The 16,570-nt window shown below is 28.6% G+C and overlaps 1 protein-coding gene across 12 annotated transcripts in view; it reads right to left on the bottom strand.

The window, feature by feature from the left end:
- Nucleotides 1–16,570, bottom strand: part of LOC134832191 (glutamate-gated chloride channel) — an 81,999-nt gene that overhangs the window by 41,651 nt on the left and 23,778 nt on the right. For all 12 annotated transcript variants that reach the window (XM_063846139.1, XM_063846140.1, XM_063846144.1 and 9 more), the window contains exon 3: nucleotides 2,366–2,837. The gene's annotated coding sequence lies outside the window, so the exon portion shown is untranslated. The remainder of the gene's footprint in view (nucleotides 1–2,365; nucleotides 2,838–16,570) is intronic.

The following is a 16,570-nucleotide window of genomic DNA, read 5'->3' as shown; positions in this document are numbered from 1 at the left end:
TTCACACGTAAAAACAATTTCAGAATTCACTCGCTCCAAAAAGTTTTCTAGAATTTTTGTCCCAGAGCCAATTTTTTCAAAAGCCGAAAATGGTAGGGTGAAAATAAAAAAAAAGTTAAAAATTTCATCAAAATTGACTATTTTGTGGTCTTTTCCCTTACTTTTCCAAGGAATTTTAAAAATATTTTCAACTTTTAAAATTTTTTGTGTTGAAAATCGATATTTTACATGAATTTTCTTTTCTAAAAATATTTTAAAAAAATTATTTTTCATAAATTTTTGATGGTTATTTTTTGAAATTTTTTTCTTAAAATTTTTAACTTACAAAACTTTCAGATCAATTTTAAATCATCAAATCTCAATGTAGATACCATAAAAACATCTAAAATATTCATGAAAGACCCAAATTCGTTAAAAATTTGGCATTTTGTATGAAACAGTATTTCAAAACTTTTTTTTATTTTGCCCCACCCCATTTTGAAAAAAAATGTTTTGGGACAAAAACATCGTAAAAAATTTGAAACGGCCTTATGTTTACATTGTTAAATAATATGTCTAAAAGAGTACTCACAAAACCCATATTGTAATATGTACTTCATGAAATGTAAAATTATTTTTGTTTTCAGTAAAAGATATTTGCTTTTAACGTAACATTTAGAGAAGAGTTCTTCAGAATTCACTCAGCTCTTTCAACAAAGTTTTCTGAGAATTTTTATAAACTTAGAGTATAATTTTTGCTTCTCTGAATCAATGGTAGGTTTGTGAGTATATTTAGTTTTATATTAAAAAATAATTCAACAAAAAAATTTTCAAAAAATTTCGACCTGATCCTCCAATTTAAAATCCAAAATTGCCCAAAAAAAGGAGGAGAAGGTGAAATTTTTTGAAAAACTTTTTGTCACGAAATCTTGTTGGTCTCGAGTAGATATTTTTTCAATATGAAACATCTGCTTAAAAGCTTACCGTTGATTCAAAAAGGACCAAAGTGTGAATTTTTAGAAACCATAGCTGTTTGAACGACACTTTATTATTTACTTCTTACTCCCGACCCTACAGTCAGTACTTGGCATTGATCTGTTAAAGAATGTTGTCCCATTCGGATCGGTTTTGGGCTACAACTGTCCAATTTCTCACATTTAGCGCCCTCATCGTTACTGGACTAAAATGATCCTCCCAATATTGAATATTGGTTTGTCACAATGCCTTCCTTCTTCACATCATATGTCAATGAATAAATGTTACAATTTTTCAATTTCTCACAGGAATTTGAACAGATTTTAATTTAACAAAGAAACATGGACACAAACAGATTTAAATTGATACAAACTTCCAATGAATTTTGTCAAATCTTTCATATTGATCTGATGCAAAGTATGTCTAGATGCAATTTCATTGAGGTATATTAGAGTCTTTTGAATTCTGTAAATCCTTAGACAATCTTCAAATGCTTCAATTACAAAATATCTCAGTTGAAATCTGATTTAAGAGAGCTTTTACAGTCGATTTCAATTTACATTTATGCTTTTGTTGATTTAATATTTTTTAAATCCCTTCTTAAAATGAATTCAATTTTTATCTCTATTTGAATAAAAAATTTGGATTCTAGTTTTTTTTTCATTTTTTTTAAATAGAAAAAATCAAATGAAATTCTTACAGATCAATTATGAAAATATTTACTTAAAAATTTTTGATCAAAAAAATATCTGATTCAACTAGTAACTCTAACGAATAACTTTTTTATCAAAATCTCACCTAAGCCAAATCCTATCAAAACTTTCTCCCAACAAATAATTGTTGAAACCAATTTGTTCTGTAACTCTCGAACAAATTCTAAAGAAAACTTAAGCTTCTAGTGCACCGAAAATAAGTGAGTCATGACAAATCTCAACAAAGCTCTTTCTATTATCCTAAATAACAACCACTCAATAAATCTTTTCTCTCTTACTTTTGTGTCCCGTCATCGTTGACTAAGGACATTTAGATAACGAAAAAAAAAACACTTGTGCGTTTGTCAACCGAACAACTACTATTCGCCTTATTTGCAAGTAAATCCAAGCAAAGAAATTTCGCACAAAAAAACATTCAGCCGTCATTAAATACACGATTGTCCTTTTTCTTCGGTTCTTTTTTTTTTTGCTGTTTACAAACAAACGAAACGAAACGAAAGAAAAAAGTTCAATCTTGATTTTCTTCATGTAAAACCATTCAAAATGCCTTGTAAACCACTTTATTTAAGTAGTCGTCATATCAAATGTATTTGTCAAAAAAAAAAAAAAATATTGGGGTCCATCTTCGGTTAAGGATAGCACTTACACAAATGAGTTTTATCGTAATTGCCATCAAAAAGAATAAAACTTGACCTTACCTTCAATCTTCCACGTAGATCTGTGTAGAGTCGATGGATGTCGATGACACTTGTGAGCCTTTTTTACCGTTTGCTGCTGCTATTTTTTTACGATTTTTCTATTTTGTGGTAAATCCGTTGTGTAATTTATTTACGTTCCAAACAACCAAAAATAAAATTTTGTTTTTTTTTTCGTTGCGTTAATTCCGAAATCGGTAATGAAACCTAATAATCATCATATTTGTTCATTCAACCGTTCATTAGTTTAATCTAGCGATTTTCAAAAAGCACAGGATAATAATTAGTATAAATGAGTGACGCCGCCCTAAATTCCTCTAATTTTGATCGTAATTAGTTGTTATGTTGTCAGTTTGTTGTTTGCTGGCTGTTGCTATAAATGAAGCGCTGCGATATTATTTTTGGCGTATTTGTGAATGCGATGGCAGTTGTTGTTGTTGCTTTCCTTTCCTCTCTCTCTCTTGCTGCTTGGTATCTGTAAGATAGGAAGATGAAAGGAAAATATTGTTAAATTTGGAGTACAAAGCGATGAATCAATTAGATTTGAATCAATTAATGTTTGAAATTTGATAAATGCATAATCGCATGGAAAGTATTTAAAGGACGTGACAAGTGGGGAAATTTGATACAATGAAAGGAGAGTTCAGGTAAGTTTTGATTTTTTATTAATTTTTAAAATTTTTGTATTTTTTTATAGAATTCAGGAGATCATTTTCAGGTAAGATTTTAAACTTTTACTAAAAAAAATAAATAAAAAGTTTTTTTAGCGAACAAATTAAGAAGAGCCTTGAAGAAATCAACCAAGCAATCAACTAAAATGCTAAGACGAAGAAAAACACAGAAGACTTAGTTGAAAGAAAGTTTAAGGAATCTCTGAACATTACTATAACTATGATAATTACCATGATTAGAGTATAAAAGGAAGTTGAAACATTTAATAGTTATTCAGTTAATATAATAATATCGCATCGCTACCGAAATATCACAAATGGTTGGTTTCCTGAACCAAAATAGAAAGAAATTGCCATCACAAATAAGACTGACTCTCTACAAATGTATGATTGGAACCCATATTGACTACTGCAGTACTATTTTATTTTTGAACAAAAAGGATGAAATTGAAACATTACAAAAAATACAGAATAGAGCATTACGAATTTTGACCCAGAGAAGATTTTGGTTAACTTTTTAGTAAATCAGGTTAACAAAATCCCAACTTTGTCCGTCCTTTTAATAATTTATTGATATTTAATTGAGTTTATAACCTGATAATAATAGATTGACATATGAATAATTATTGTCATTAAATTCCATCTCTGTTCGTCGTCGTTTGCGGTTATTGGCAAACACAGACCAGTTGTAGCAAACACAAAACATCAGAGATACCAGCAAAATATTTGTTTGTCAAAATTAATTTCCCGCATATTTGTCTTTCATATCTCTCGGTGTCTCTCGGCATGCACTGCCAACTCGTGTGTCTGTCGTCTGTTGTTGCATGTTTTTGTTAAATTAATGATATATTTATTTATAAATTATGACACAGAAACGTTAGAAGTTTGTCCAGCGGGAACTAAACGACAACAACAACAATGTAGCGATAGAATTAACAGCATCCCCTTCGGCTCAACGGCATGTTTTGTGTCATAAATTGATCGTATATCATTGGAATACACATAAAAACGGGTTAATTGACTGGCATCCAGATGTGCAAAATGTCTTGAGGCAGCTCCGAAAAAACGAACGAATAAAGTTAGAAACCGCCATCCACGCCGCCGAGAAGAAATATGGATGCCTTTAATTCCCAAAAGTTAAAGTCAAGTTTTTAACCGCAGTTGTGTGGCGATAATATTTATAAATTTAATCCCTTGACTGCCATGCCATGGAATTTTATTTAATTTTGAGCTCGTGCCTTGACAAATACTGCTGGGAGGAAAGTTTTTTCCTCAGTTTTACGAGAAATCCTTTTTATTTGAATAGCAGATGTCCTTCAATGGTGGTTCTGGTTGATCCTTTGGATCAAAAAGTGATAAATTTAACACCTTTAGATATTAAATCACTTAAAAAATCAAATTTACTGCTACAAAATTTAATTAGAGACAATTTAAGCCCTTTGAGAGATTATTTTTATACCTCCATGAACAAAATTTACCTTTTAAAGCTCAAAAAATTAATAAAATTGACACAATTTTGACTCACAGAGTTGAAAAGGAACAAAGTTACCCGACAAAAAGGGGAAATGAACCTGATTCTATCTCTCACACAGCGTGAAATCTGTTGGTCGGCACCCAGTAGGGTTTGTCAATTTGAAAAAAATATTACAAAATGATGAAAAAATGTCAAGGACGTGTCGCTAACTAACAACAAAAAAATGTTTTTCGTAATAAAATAAATAAAATACAAAAAAAAATTTTCACATCACGTTCCTTTTGATTGCTTCACAAAATGTGCATAGAGCATCATCGCACGTTATGCACATAATAATAAAATTCTTTTCTTTTTTTTTCGCTGTGTGCCACGCTGACTGCCTCAATTGGTGCTCGACGAGTGAGTAAAATTGCCGTCAACGAGAAATGAATAACAAGATGAAAAATTTTTCAGTCGTAAATTTCCTTTTGCGATAACGATGGAGACATCTGGTTGTTTGTCTCGGTGCAAAATTTTGTAAGTAATTCCGACATTTGACACGGGAAAAACAAACAACGCCAAACTACAAAGCATCAAATGCAATTTAACAAATTGTTTGCACACAGAAAACAAAAATAACATCACATCTACTTATGAATTCATATTCTCTCGTTCGTTCGTCGTCGACACTTTTCTCTTTTGCTGCGTTGTAGTAGTTCATTTCGTTCGTTTCGTAGTAACTTAAAAATTTATATAGACATTTTTTGGCAAGCGTCCAAATTCTTTTTATTCATAAATGCATAGGCTGCAATTTTTATTGCCATTCCGACGTATACGATGGGAAATGCACAACGATAATTCCCGTCGTAGAACAAGAGACGACTGACACGATGACTTTTCTGTGTTCAACAATGAAGAAAATGAGACGAGATCTCGTGTGAATGTAAGTGTGTGATATAATAATTATTATTTCATGAAAGATGTGTACTTGAAAAGCATAGCAATTAAAATATTTTACACTTGTTTTAATTCATTAGTGGTGTCAGTTGGGTTGTTGCTGCTGCTGCTGTTGTTATTATTGCAGTAAAATCTAATAAGAAGTCGTTAAATGTGTGAAGATTGTCCAGCACCTGAGACGAAAATCGTGTACAAGAGCATGTTCAAGACGCTTTTAAATTATTTCAGAAAATTAATTAAAAGAGGGATTTCATCCCTTTCCATCCTGTCGTTTCATAAGACGAAATTACGATTTTAAATAACTCAAAATTGTCAAAAAATTGAAACTGAAAAAAAATTTTTCTTTGACATAGTTTTGTTTTGAAAACTAAATCAAGAGAAAAACTAAATCAAAAACTGTGTCAAAGCCATTTTTGTCAAATCTTGCTCCAAATGGATAAAAATTTGTCAGAGGGCTCTAATTTATCATTTTTAATCATTTTATAACTCAAAACTGCCAAAAAATTGAAACTGAAAAAAAATTTTTCCTTTGACATAGTTTTGTTTTGAAAACTAAATCAAGAAAAAAACCAAATCAAAAACTGTGTCAAAGCCATTTTTGTCAAATCTTGCTCCAAATGGATAAAAATTTGTCAGAGGGCTCTAATTTATCATTTTTAATCATTTTATAACTCAAAACTGCCAAAAAATTGAAACTGAAAAAAAATTTTTCCTTTGACATAGTTTTGTTTTGAAAACTAAATCAAGAAAAAAACTAAATCAAAAACTGTGTCAAAGCCATTTTTGTCAAATCTTGCTCCAAATGGATAAAAATTTGTCAAAGGGCTCTAATTTATCATTTTTAATCATTTTTCAACTCAAAAGTGCCAAAAAATTGAAACTGAAAAAAATTTTTTTTCCTTTGACATAGTTTTGTTTTGAAAACTAAATCAAGAAAAAAACCAAATCAAAAATCAAAAACTGTGTCAAAGCCATTTTTGTCAAATCTTGCTCCAAATGGATAAAAATTTGTCAGAGGGCTCTAATTTATCATTTTTAATCATTTTTAACTCAAAACTGCAAAAAAATTGAAACTGAAAAAAATTTTTTCCTTTGACATAGTTTTATTTTAAAAACTAAATCAAGACAAAAACTATCTCAAAAACTGTGTCAAAAACTGTGTCAAAGCCATTTTTGTCAAATCTTGCTCCAAATGGATAAAAATTTGTCAGAGGGCTCTAATTTATCATTTTTAATCATTTTATAACTTAAAACTGCTAAAAAATAACAAGAAAGTAAATTTTTTATTTTAATTGAACAATCTTTCAGAAAACCACAAATTTTAAAAGGATTAAAAAAATATTTTAAAATTCAACCAATTTAAAGACATTTTTGGTTGTTTTGTATTCAAAGGCTTAAATATAATTAGATTTAAATTAATTTAATCAAATCAAGAAAATACTCAAAAGAAAAAATTTACAAAGGATTTTAATCATTAAAAATTTTTTAACTAAATGACTTTGAATGAAAAATGTAAAAAAAAACAACTCAAAATTTCTTTAAAAAAATTAACTCACCCCAAAAAATTTTGTTACTTATCAAATATTCAACGCCCAAAAATGTTTTATGGACCAAATTTAGCTACCGAAGCTTAAATAATTGTAAATATTCATAAAAACCACCCATTTTCACGCTTTCAAAGTCATCAGAAAAATCCTATCGGAAACGTGTCTAGACGAAATACCTCGAAATGTCCTGCAAACAACATGAACACGTCATAAAGTTGTCATGCACGCACCGGTTGATCGATAACTTTACTTTGCTTCGCTTGGATTTCATGCAGAAGCAAGACACAAAAGTCGTTATGTTGCCTAAATTGCCTATTTGGACCGAACGAAGATGGCTCCCTCGTTACAGACAACAAACAACTTTTTTGCATGATGGACGAAAGGCATCCTGTTTCAGGATAATTATTGTTTTAAACAAGAGACAAGCGAAAATTGAGGGGATTAAGATTACTCTCTTTCTCTCGTTTCATGACCTAAATAATTATCATCGTCAGAGCTTTTAATGGCTAAAAATATGCAGAGAGACTTAATGCTTGCCTCATGGCTATAAAACAGAGCACATAATTGTCTCAATCTTGTTATGACTCGACGAAAATGAGGGATATTTATCCAGTAACATGACATGTTGTTTGTGTCACTTTAATTGAGTTACGGCACATGTACGTTTAATTTGTGGTGTCTCCATGGCATGCATGGATGACTGGAAATTAGATCATGGAATAGGCTCAAGGTTCGGTGTCGTATCTAATTATTTTAATTTGGCGACAATTTGTCGATTTTTAAATTTCTGATATTATATTAAAATGACGAGAAGGGGTAACAACAACAAAAATGTTGACTCAGAACGGATAGACCGGTAAAAAGTAGCTAAAAATAGAACGGTGTGTAAACAGAACGGAGAAAAATCGAAGCAAAGCGATAAATGACGTTGACACGACATGATATTACATCGACAAGCCAAGGTTGTAACTCGTTTATGAATAACTGAGCTAAGTAGCTGTCCAGGTGGTTGATGTTGTAATAAGACATGAAGTTTATCCGTTTTTACCTCAAAGGTCATTGGTATGAACTAGAAGTTGTCTTAGGGCAGTTTAATGTGATGATTTTATTACGAAAATTTTCGAACTTTCAAAAAAAGCTCTTGGAAGACTTTTGTGGTTTACAAAGTCTTTCAAGTTGAAGCTCGAACTTTCAAAAAAAGCTCTTGGAAGACTTTTGTGGTTTACAAAGTCTTTCAAGTTGAAGCTCGAACTTTCAAAAAAAGCTCTTGGAAGACTTTTGTGGTTTACAAAGTCTTTCAAGTTGAAGCTCGAACTTTCAGAAAAAGCTCTTGGAAGACTTTTGTGGTTTACAAAGTCTTTCAAGTTGAAGCTCGAACTTTCAAAAAAAGCTCTTGGAAGATTTTTGTGGTTTACAAAGTCTTTCAAGTTGAAGCTCGAACTTTCAAAAAAAGCTCTTGGAAGACTTTTGTGGTTTACAAAGTCTTTCAAGTTGAAGCTCGAACTTTCAAAAAAAGCTCTTGGAAGTTTTTGGTTGTTTACAAAGTCTTTCAAGTTGAAGCTCGAACTTTCAAAAAAAGCTCTTGGAAGATTTTTGTGGTTTACAAAGTCTTTCAAGTTGAAGCTCGAACTTTCACTAAAAGCTCTTGGAAGATTTTTATGGTTTCCAAAGTCTATCAAATTGAAGCTCGAACTTTCAAAAAGAGCTCTTGGAAGACTTTTGTGGTTTACAAAGTCCTTCAAGTTGAAGCTCGACTATCAAAAAAATCTCTTGAAAGATTTTGGTGGTTTTCAAAGTCTTTCAAGTTGATACTTGAACTTTCAAAAAATGCTCTTGGAAGACTTTTGTGGTTTACAAAGTCTTTCAAGTTGAAGCTCGAACTTTCAAAAAAAGCTCTTAGAAGACTTTTGTGGTTTACAAAGTCTTTCAAGTTGAAGCACGAACTTTCAAAAAAAGCTCTTGGAAGACTTTTGTGGTTTACAAAGTCTTTCAAGTTGAAGCTCGAACTTTCAAAAAAAGCTCTTGGAAGATTTTTGTGGTTTACAAAGTCTTTCAAGTTGAAGCTCGAACTTTAAAAAAAAGCTCTTGGAAGACTTTTGTGGTTTACAAAGTCCTTCAAGTTGAAGCTCGACTATCAAAAAAAGCTCTTAGAAGATTTTGGTGGTTTACAAAGTTTTTCAAGTTGAAGCTCGAACTTTCAAAAAAGCTCTTGGAAGACTTTTGTGGCTTACAAAGTTTTTCAAGTTGAAGCTCGAATTTTCAACAGATTTTGAATACTCATAAAAGCTTTTGAAAGTATTTCAAAAAGTGAATAAAATTCAATAAAAAATCCATTAAGTTCTTATCTTGTTCAAAAATTCCAAAACTTCACTAATGGAGTCGCCTAGTTGTCTATCATCAACCATCCCATCACATCACAAAACTTTCCTGCCAAACAAACTGTTTTTCTCATAACTACACATATCATCATAATTTACAAATTTATCATCTGCCTTTATATGACTTCATCTCGTCTATTTATTCCCGCGCCAGATACTTTTTGCCGAGAAATAAAATAAACATACACACAACATTAACAACCCTCAATTACATTTAACAAAATGGCACATTCCCCGCATACAGATTCATTTTCTTCTTCGGAAAAAGTCGAGTGCTCACAAAACTTATAATGTGTTAGATTTATGATGTTTAAACTTTCTCATAAATATTTTAATGATAAAATGTGTGTGTGTTGGCAAAGTTATTTATTCCACAGCATCAGCAAGAATTCGGAAGAAATGCAGCTCCGTTCTTCGTGAAGATATATCATAATTTTATGTTAAATATTTTTTCGATTTTTCTTCACAAATTATTTATTTTTCTACCGCTTGTGAAAAGAAAGGAATTTGTTACTTTCCGAACAAAAGAGCACTTTGCATTGTTGAAGAAGAAGGCAGAAATGCTTCCAACTGAGACGCAGTTACGTGTTACAAAAACTAATTTAACTTCCATTTCATGAGCAAAAGAGTGAGATAAGTTTCATTTATTGCGATTACATGTTTTTTTCCAGGATTTTTTTTTTAATCCGTTCATAATCTGAACTTTGTTAATGTTAAATGAGTATAAAAAGAAATGATCGTGTTGGTAGAAAAAAAAGGTAATCTTTTGAAGTTTTTTTGAGGCACGTATGCCAGAGTGGAAAAATATCCTGGGTTGATTTTTTTCTTCTTTGAGGTAATTTACGGAACACACATGTGAAAGCAAGCAAAAAATATGAGAGAATGAAATGATAACAGAATTTTTAATAACGAAAAACAAACTATTACTGCTTTTCTTTCGTTTTTATTTTTTTAATTTTTTATGAGGTTACTGAACAAAAAAATGGAAAGTAAATGTGGTTTGATGGGGTTTTGAAATGTCTGTGGAAGAAAAATTTTAATAAAAAAATTTTTGAAGATTTTTTGGTTCAAATAATTTAATTTTAAAGTTCTAAAAAACAGTTTTTGACTTTTCTAAAAAAAAAAACTTTAGAGACAAAGAAAAATTAGAAAATGACTTAGAAAATTAGAAAAGCTTAAAAAATTCTAAAATAGTGATTTTTAAAATTTACGATAGCCTTTGAAGCAATTTTTGAGAGTCTTTTAAGAATTTAAGATCACCTTGAAAAATTCTTTAAAACACTTCAAAATAATTTCAATTGCAAAGAAAATTTATTAAAATAGCTACTGAAGTCTCAATTCTGCCTTTAAAATGATATATAAGACTCAAAAAATTTTTAAAAAAAATTTTGAAAGCTCAAAAAATGCTTTAAAAATATTTTAGTTCTTGAATCAGAGATTTTAAGTATTTTTGAGACCCAAGAGAGGCTAAAAAATTATTAAAAAATAAAATTTGAAATAGTTTTCGAGCGTCAATAATAAATTTCTAAAGTTGAAAAAATTTTTAATGCTCAAAAAAATTTTTTTTAAATTTTTTCAAAATTTTTAAAAAAAATTTCGAAGTTCTTGAAAGATCGCAAGTTTTTATAAACTTTATGAAATTAAACATTTTAACACTCAAAAATATTTTTTAAAAAATTAAGAGGCGCTCAACTCGTCAACTCCTCATTAAACACATATAAATGTTTAAAAAAAACTAATTTTTTCTCATCATTATATTTTTTAACTTTTTACTTTTGAAAAGAAGCACGAAGCGACACTTTGGTAACGTGTGCGCCCTAAAAACACTTTTTTTTCGTTTGTTTTCTTTATGCGATGTTCTAATGGGAAGATCTTGTTCATCATAGTCATCATTGTGGCTTGTAAACTTTTTAAGTCGTTGTCGCATCATCATCATCATCACTCGCAACACAACAAAAAATACTTTTTTCATTTCAATTTTGTCATTAATTATTTCGTGTGCATGCTTTTTGTCGCACAGCTTTCACATCATCATGACACAGTGTGAACCATCATTATATTTGTTTATTTTATTTTTTTTATTTTCTGCTACCTCACAAAACGAGAACTGAGTGTTTGTTTTCATTAAACTTCGTTTTTTGCTTCGAGGATGATTTTAAACTTATTTTGCTCCGAAAACACGAGTAACGACGACAAAAAAATAACAAAAACACAACAACGACGGTCCGCATTGAAATTTATGATGAAAAATTCAAACATTTCGGGGTGATGCTCGCTGCTTTATGCGATGACAAGCGATGAATGCTGTGCCAGTGCCGTGAACGAACAGGAAGGAAAAGATAATAATAAAAAGCATCTTTTTCATCGCATTTTGTGTGGCGTGTATGAATGAGGGAAGCGCAGCGAGCAGACAAAATGAAAATTGTAATAATGTGAAAAATATGATCACTTTTTCATTCAAAAATGGAATAATAATGGGAAAAATTGTAGTCAAGTAAATTATTTCGTTTATGCTTCTTGGCTTTGCTTTTCTTTTTCTTTGCAACAAAAGAAAATTTTTTGACGGTATTTTGAATGAGAAGCTGAAGTTTTTTGACGGCTTGACGTAAGAACATCAAAATTTTTGGTAAGTCTTTTTACGCTGCTATTTTTTTTTGTCAAAAATGAGATCTGCAAAAAATATTTAATCAAAAAAGTTAATAATTTTTAAAATTAATTAATTTAATTAATCTCATTAATTAAAAAAAAATTTTATAAATTTAAAAATTAATTTAAAAAAAATATTTTTAAATAATTATTTTTTAAATTTTTTTTAGTTTTAAATTTCCAGAAAAAAATTTAAAAAGTATTTTATAAAATAAATTTTAACAAAATTATTAATATTTTTTTATAAAATAATTGTTTTTCTTTATATTTTTTAAAAATTTATATTAAAAAATATTTTTTTTAATTAATGAGATTAATAAAATTAATTAATTTTAAAAATTATTAACTTTTAATAATTAAATACATATTTAATAAATTAATTATTTTTACCTTTTCAATTTTTTTTTATTTTTAAAACTGATCATTTTTGTTTTTAACAAAAAAAAATTTAAACAATATTTTTATAACAAAATTTTTGTAACAAAAAAAAATTTTGACCTTGAAGAAACTTCGAAATTTTGATATAATTTTTGAAAAAATAATTAAAAATTTTAAAAATTCTTTAAACTAAATTATAATTTCCCAATTTTAAGAAAATTTTGACTTAAAATTATTTTTCAAAAATTTTAAATACGAATTTTTGAATTTGATTCAATAAATTTAACTCCAACTCCAAATTTTCCTATTAAAATATATTTCCATTATTTCATAAAAGAAAATATTACAAAAAATCCTTGAAAGTCGTTAAAAGGCGCTTTCAACCTTGAACTCCCTTACCATCAATTACCTTTAAAAAGTGCAATTTATCTTCAGGTAAATATTTCTTGTTTATTTTTTTTTCTTCATCTTCTTTTTTTTCATAATTTTCACCTCAATCATCATTTTGCAGGTCATTTTTCTCCTTTTTGACTCCTTTTAAGGAAAAATGACTTAATTAAGTCTCCCCAATTTTCAAAAAATTCCCTTAACGAGCTCTTTTCTGCTCCTACTGTGCAAAAGTGGAAATCATCATTAATTATCGTCAAGTGGTTTCAGCAAGGAGGAAAATCTTTCGCACGTGCTTGGTCATAAATGGCAAGTAACCACTATTAACTCGCAATTACATATCATCGCATGAAATGACATTAAAATGAGCCATTCACCTTTTCATTAACTTTTCTTCTTGCAGTGCGAGCAATAAAAAAAGAGACACACGCAACACGGAGAAACGTAACGGCGATAATTACACGCTTGAATGTTGTCAATGCTCAGTTTTTTTTTTCGTTTTGGGGCCTTAGAAGAAAGCAGTTATGGCAATCATGATAATAATAATAAATTGTAAGTAAGATATATCGCACCTCATACAAGTTTCAACAAGCGCACTGAACTTTTCGCGACAATGAAGGATTTTTTTTTCATTGCCAAGTTATTTATTCCAAGTACTCCAAACCAAGCAATAATGTGTCACTGACCTGAACAAGCATCAAATATGTAATAATTCGCTTAAATAATTTGTGGAATGGAATTTTCTTGTAAATTTCACACACAGCGAGCAATAATAATTAGGGAAAGGTGTGGCGACAATTTTTGTGGGTTCATTTTTAACGGATGTCATTTTTTATTATTTTTTGTGGGTATTGTAGGTTTTGACATTATTTACCGGACATGATCCGCGACTAAGAGGGTGTGAGCTCATTTTTCGTCGTGTCAAACTGCGTCATTTTACTTTTTCCGCGTCTAATGATAATTGGCATTTTTACAGACTTTTCACTAGTTTTTTTTTAATGACGACTTGTAGGAACGATCAATATTTTTTTGTGTATGAAGAAATTTTTCATGCATGAGTCTTACATATTTTTAGTAAGGCTGAAGCAAAAGAGTAAATTGATTCAAATTACTTATAAAATATTCAGTATAAGAGAATTTGATCAATATTTGCATACATTTTATAATTTTTATAATTTTCAATCAACAAGAAAAAATATCTTAAAGAACTAAAATTGGTTAAATAAAATATTAAAGTAATTTAATTTAAATTTTATTTTTTTTTTTTATATTATTAACAAATTAATTTTTTATTGATTTTTTTAATTCAATTTTTAATTTGTGAAAAATGATTTAAAAAATAAAACTGAATAAATTTATTAATTTTATTAAATTAAAATTTAAAAAACGGTTATGGTTAAATTTACGAAATAATTATATTAATTTTTTTTAAATTAAAATTTAAATTAATTAAATATTAATAATTTTCTTAATGTCGAATTAACAAAAAAAAATTATTTAAAATATTTTTGAATAAAAATTTTTATTTATATTATTTAAATAATTAATAAAAATATTAATAATTGATAAATTAATTATTTTTTTTAATAAAATAATTATTTATTTTTTTAAATTTAATAATTATTTAATTCATTTAAAAAATAATTAAACAATAATTAATTCATTTCAATTAAAATTTTAAATATTTTTATTCATTTTTTTTTTTTTTTGTTCAAAAACTATTAAAAATTATTCATCAATTTAATAATAATTAAAATTTTTATTTGTTCAATTTATTTTTTTTTTAATTTAAATAAATAATTAATTTTTAAATTAATAAAAAAATTAATTAATAAAAATTAATAATTAAAATTAAATCATTTTAAAATTTATCAAGAATTTAGTTTTTTTTAAATTTTTTTTAAAATTATTTTTTTTTTTAAATATTTTAAAAATAATCACGTTAAAATTTGAAACACTTTTGCTTATTGCATCACCTTTCACCTACAGAAAAATAATACCTTTTGTAAAGAAAATCGATATGTTAATATGTCTGCCGGTCGACTTACATATTATAAGAAGCAGGTACGTGAACACAACAGAAGCTTAAAAAAATAGCAGGGATTAATACTTTTTTATTCGTACATTTTTTATTTATTACACGTAAACAACAAACCATACCTGAATAAGTAAGAACTACTAAATTACGAAACGACCGACATTTTCTTCGCTCAACATATTTACAAGGAAAACATAATTTTTTTATGACAAATATCGATTTTGTTTACATTTAGTTTTAATAAACTGTCGACACATTCGCTTTCACCTGCTTCATTTTTTTTTGTGCCATTAATGGTCGTCGACGTCGTCGTCAACAAAATCATTATTATGATTTTTTTTCTGGTAAATTTAATGAGTTCTGAGGAAAGGTAATGAGGAAAGCAAACATGCCGACCGAAACCGAAAAATCTAAAAACGCGACAAAATTGATTCATATTTACCATAAAATAACAATTGACGAGCAAACACGCACCGAAAAAAGAAGGAAAATAAAAAATACTGCTCACACACCTACCAAGGGAATTCATTCAGTCGCTCTCACACACACGTGTCTCGCATCGTCATCGCATTAGCTCCGCCATTGACAACATTTTGCACTTTCGATATATATATTTTATTATGATACATGACTTTGGCGTTCGACGGCATGAAGAACAACAACAAAGCGAGATAATAATCGAATTGACATTTTTTTTTTTAGAAATTTATGATGCGTCATTCTCTTTGACTTGAATGGAAATTAGTTGCTTGATCGTGTGAAACTTCGTCTTTAAAAAGGGAAAAAAAACCTTTAATGCAAAGTTTGTGAGCCAATGCGGAAAATTGAATTACTGCTTGGGACTCAGTGGCAGAAAGAAATGTTCGACCAACCAAAAAATACTCGAAAAAAAAACGAGAACAAACATACTTCAAATGGCAGAGAAATGGGAAAAAAGTACATGAATAAACAACTTTCGTCCCTCCCTTCCTTCGATGGATTACCGACATTGTTGACTCACTTGCCTGATGATTCCGTCGTGGTCGAGGAATGTTAGACACGGTGCTTGTTGGATGAAAAACAAAAGAGGAAAACGAGGAATTTATTTATAAGTTTATTGTTTTATGTGTGTTCGGAGCACTCCATTCTTGACGATTGTTGGCGAGGAAGCGAAGGAGAAAATTCAATTATTGCAAAACCGGAAGACGGTGATTGACGTGGGAATTGTAAATATTTTTTTTTGCGTCAGAAATCAAGAAATTTCGTTACGAAAATCAGTCGAAAGTCTACAAAAATTTGTCAGAAAAGCAAAAATTTTCATAAAAAAGTCTTAAATTTCTGTAAAAAATAAAAAAAATCATGAAAAGGTTTATAAAATTTTCAAGAAAATTCATAAAAAAATGTCAAAAAAGTCATTTAAAAGACCGATAATTTTATAAAAAAGGACAAGAAGCTCACCAAAAAGCGAATAAAATTTCGTGAAAACTAATAATTCTTCTAGTACCTTTTAACTAAGATCAAGAAAAAAAATTTTAAAGTCTATGAAAAAATTAAAAAAAAAAAAAATATTACGAAAAAGTTTAAAAATTTCTCAAGAAATTTCATAAAAATTTTTAAATGACAAAAATTCATTAGAATGCCAGTTAATTTAATTAAAAAGCAAAAAAAGTTCATCAAAAGGTGTAAAAAATTCCTTTAAATTTCATTAAAATGATCAAAAGGCATAAAAATCAAGAAAAAAAATTAAAATTCAGAAAAATTGATCAAAACGTTT

The sequence above is a fragment of the Culicoides brevitarsis genome, chromosome 2 (assembly GCF_036172545.1).
Source record: "Culicoides brevitarsis isolate CSIRO-B50_1 chromosome 2, AGI_CSIRO_Cbre_v1, whole genome shotgun sequence".
Classification (NCBI taxonomy): Eukaryota; Metazoa; Arthropoda; class Insecta; order Diptera; family Ceratopogonidae; genus Culicoides; species Culicoides brevitarsis.
This window is presented reverse-complemented; position numbering and strand designations above follow the sequence as displayed.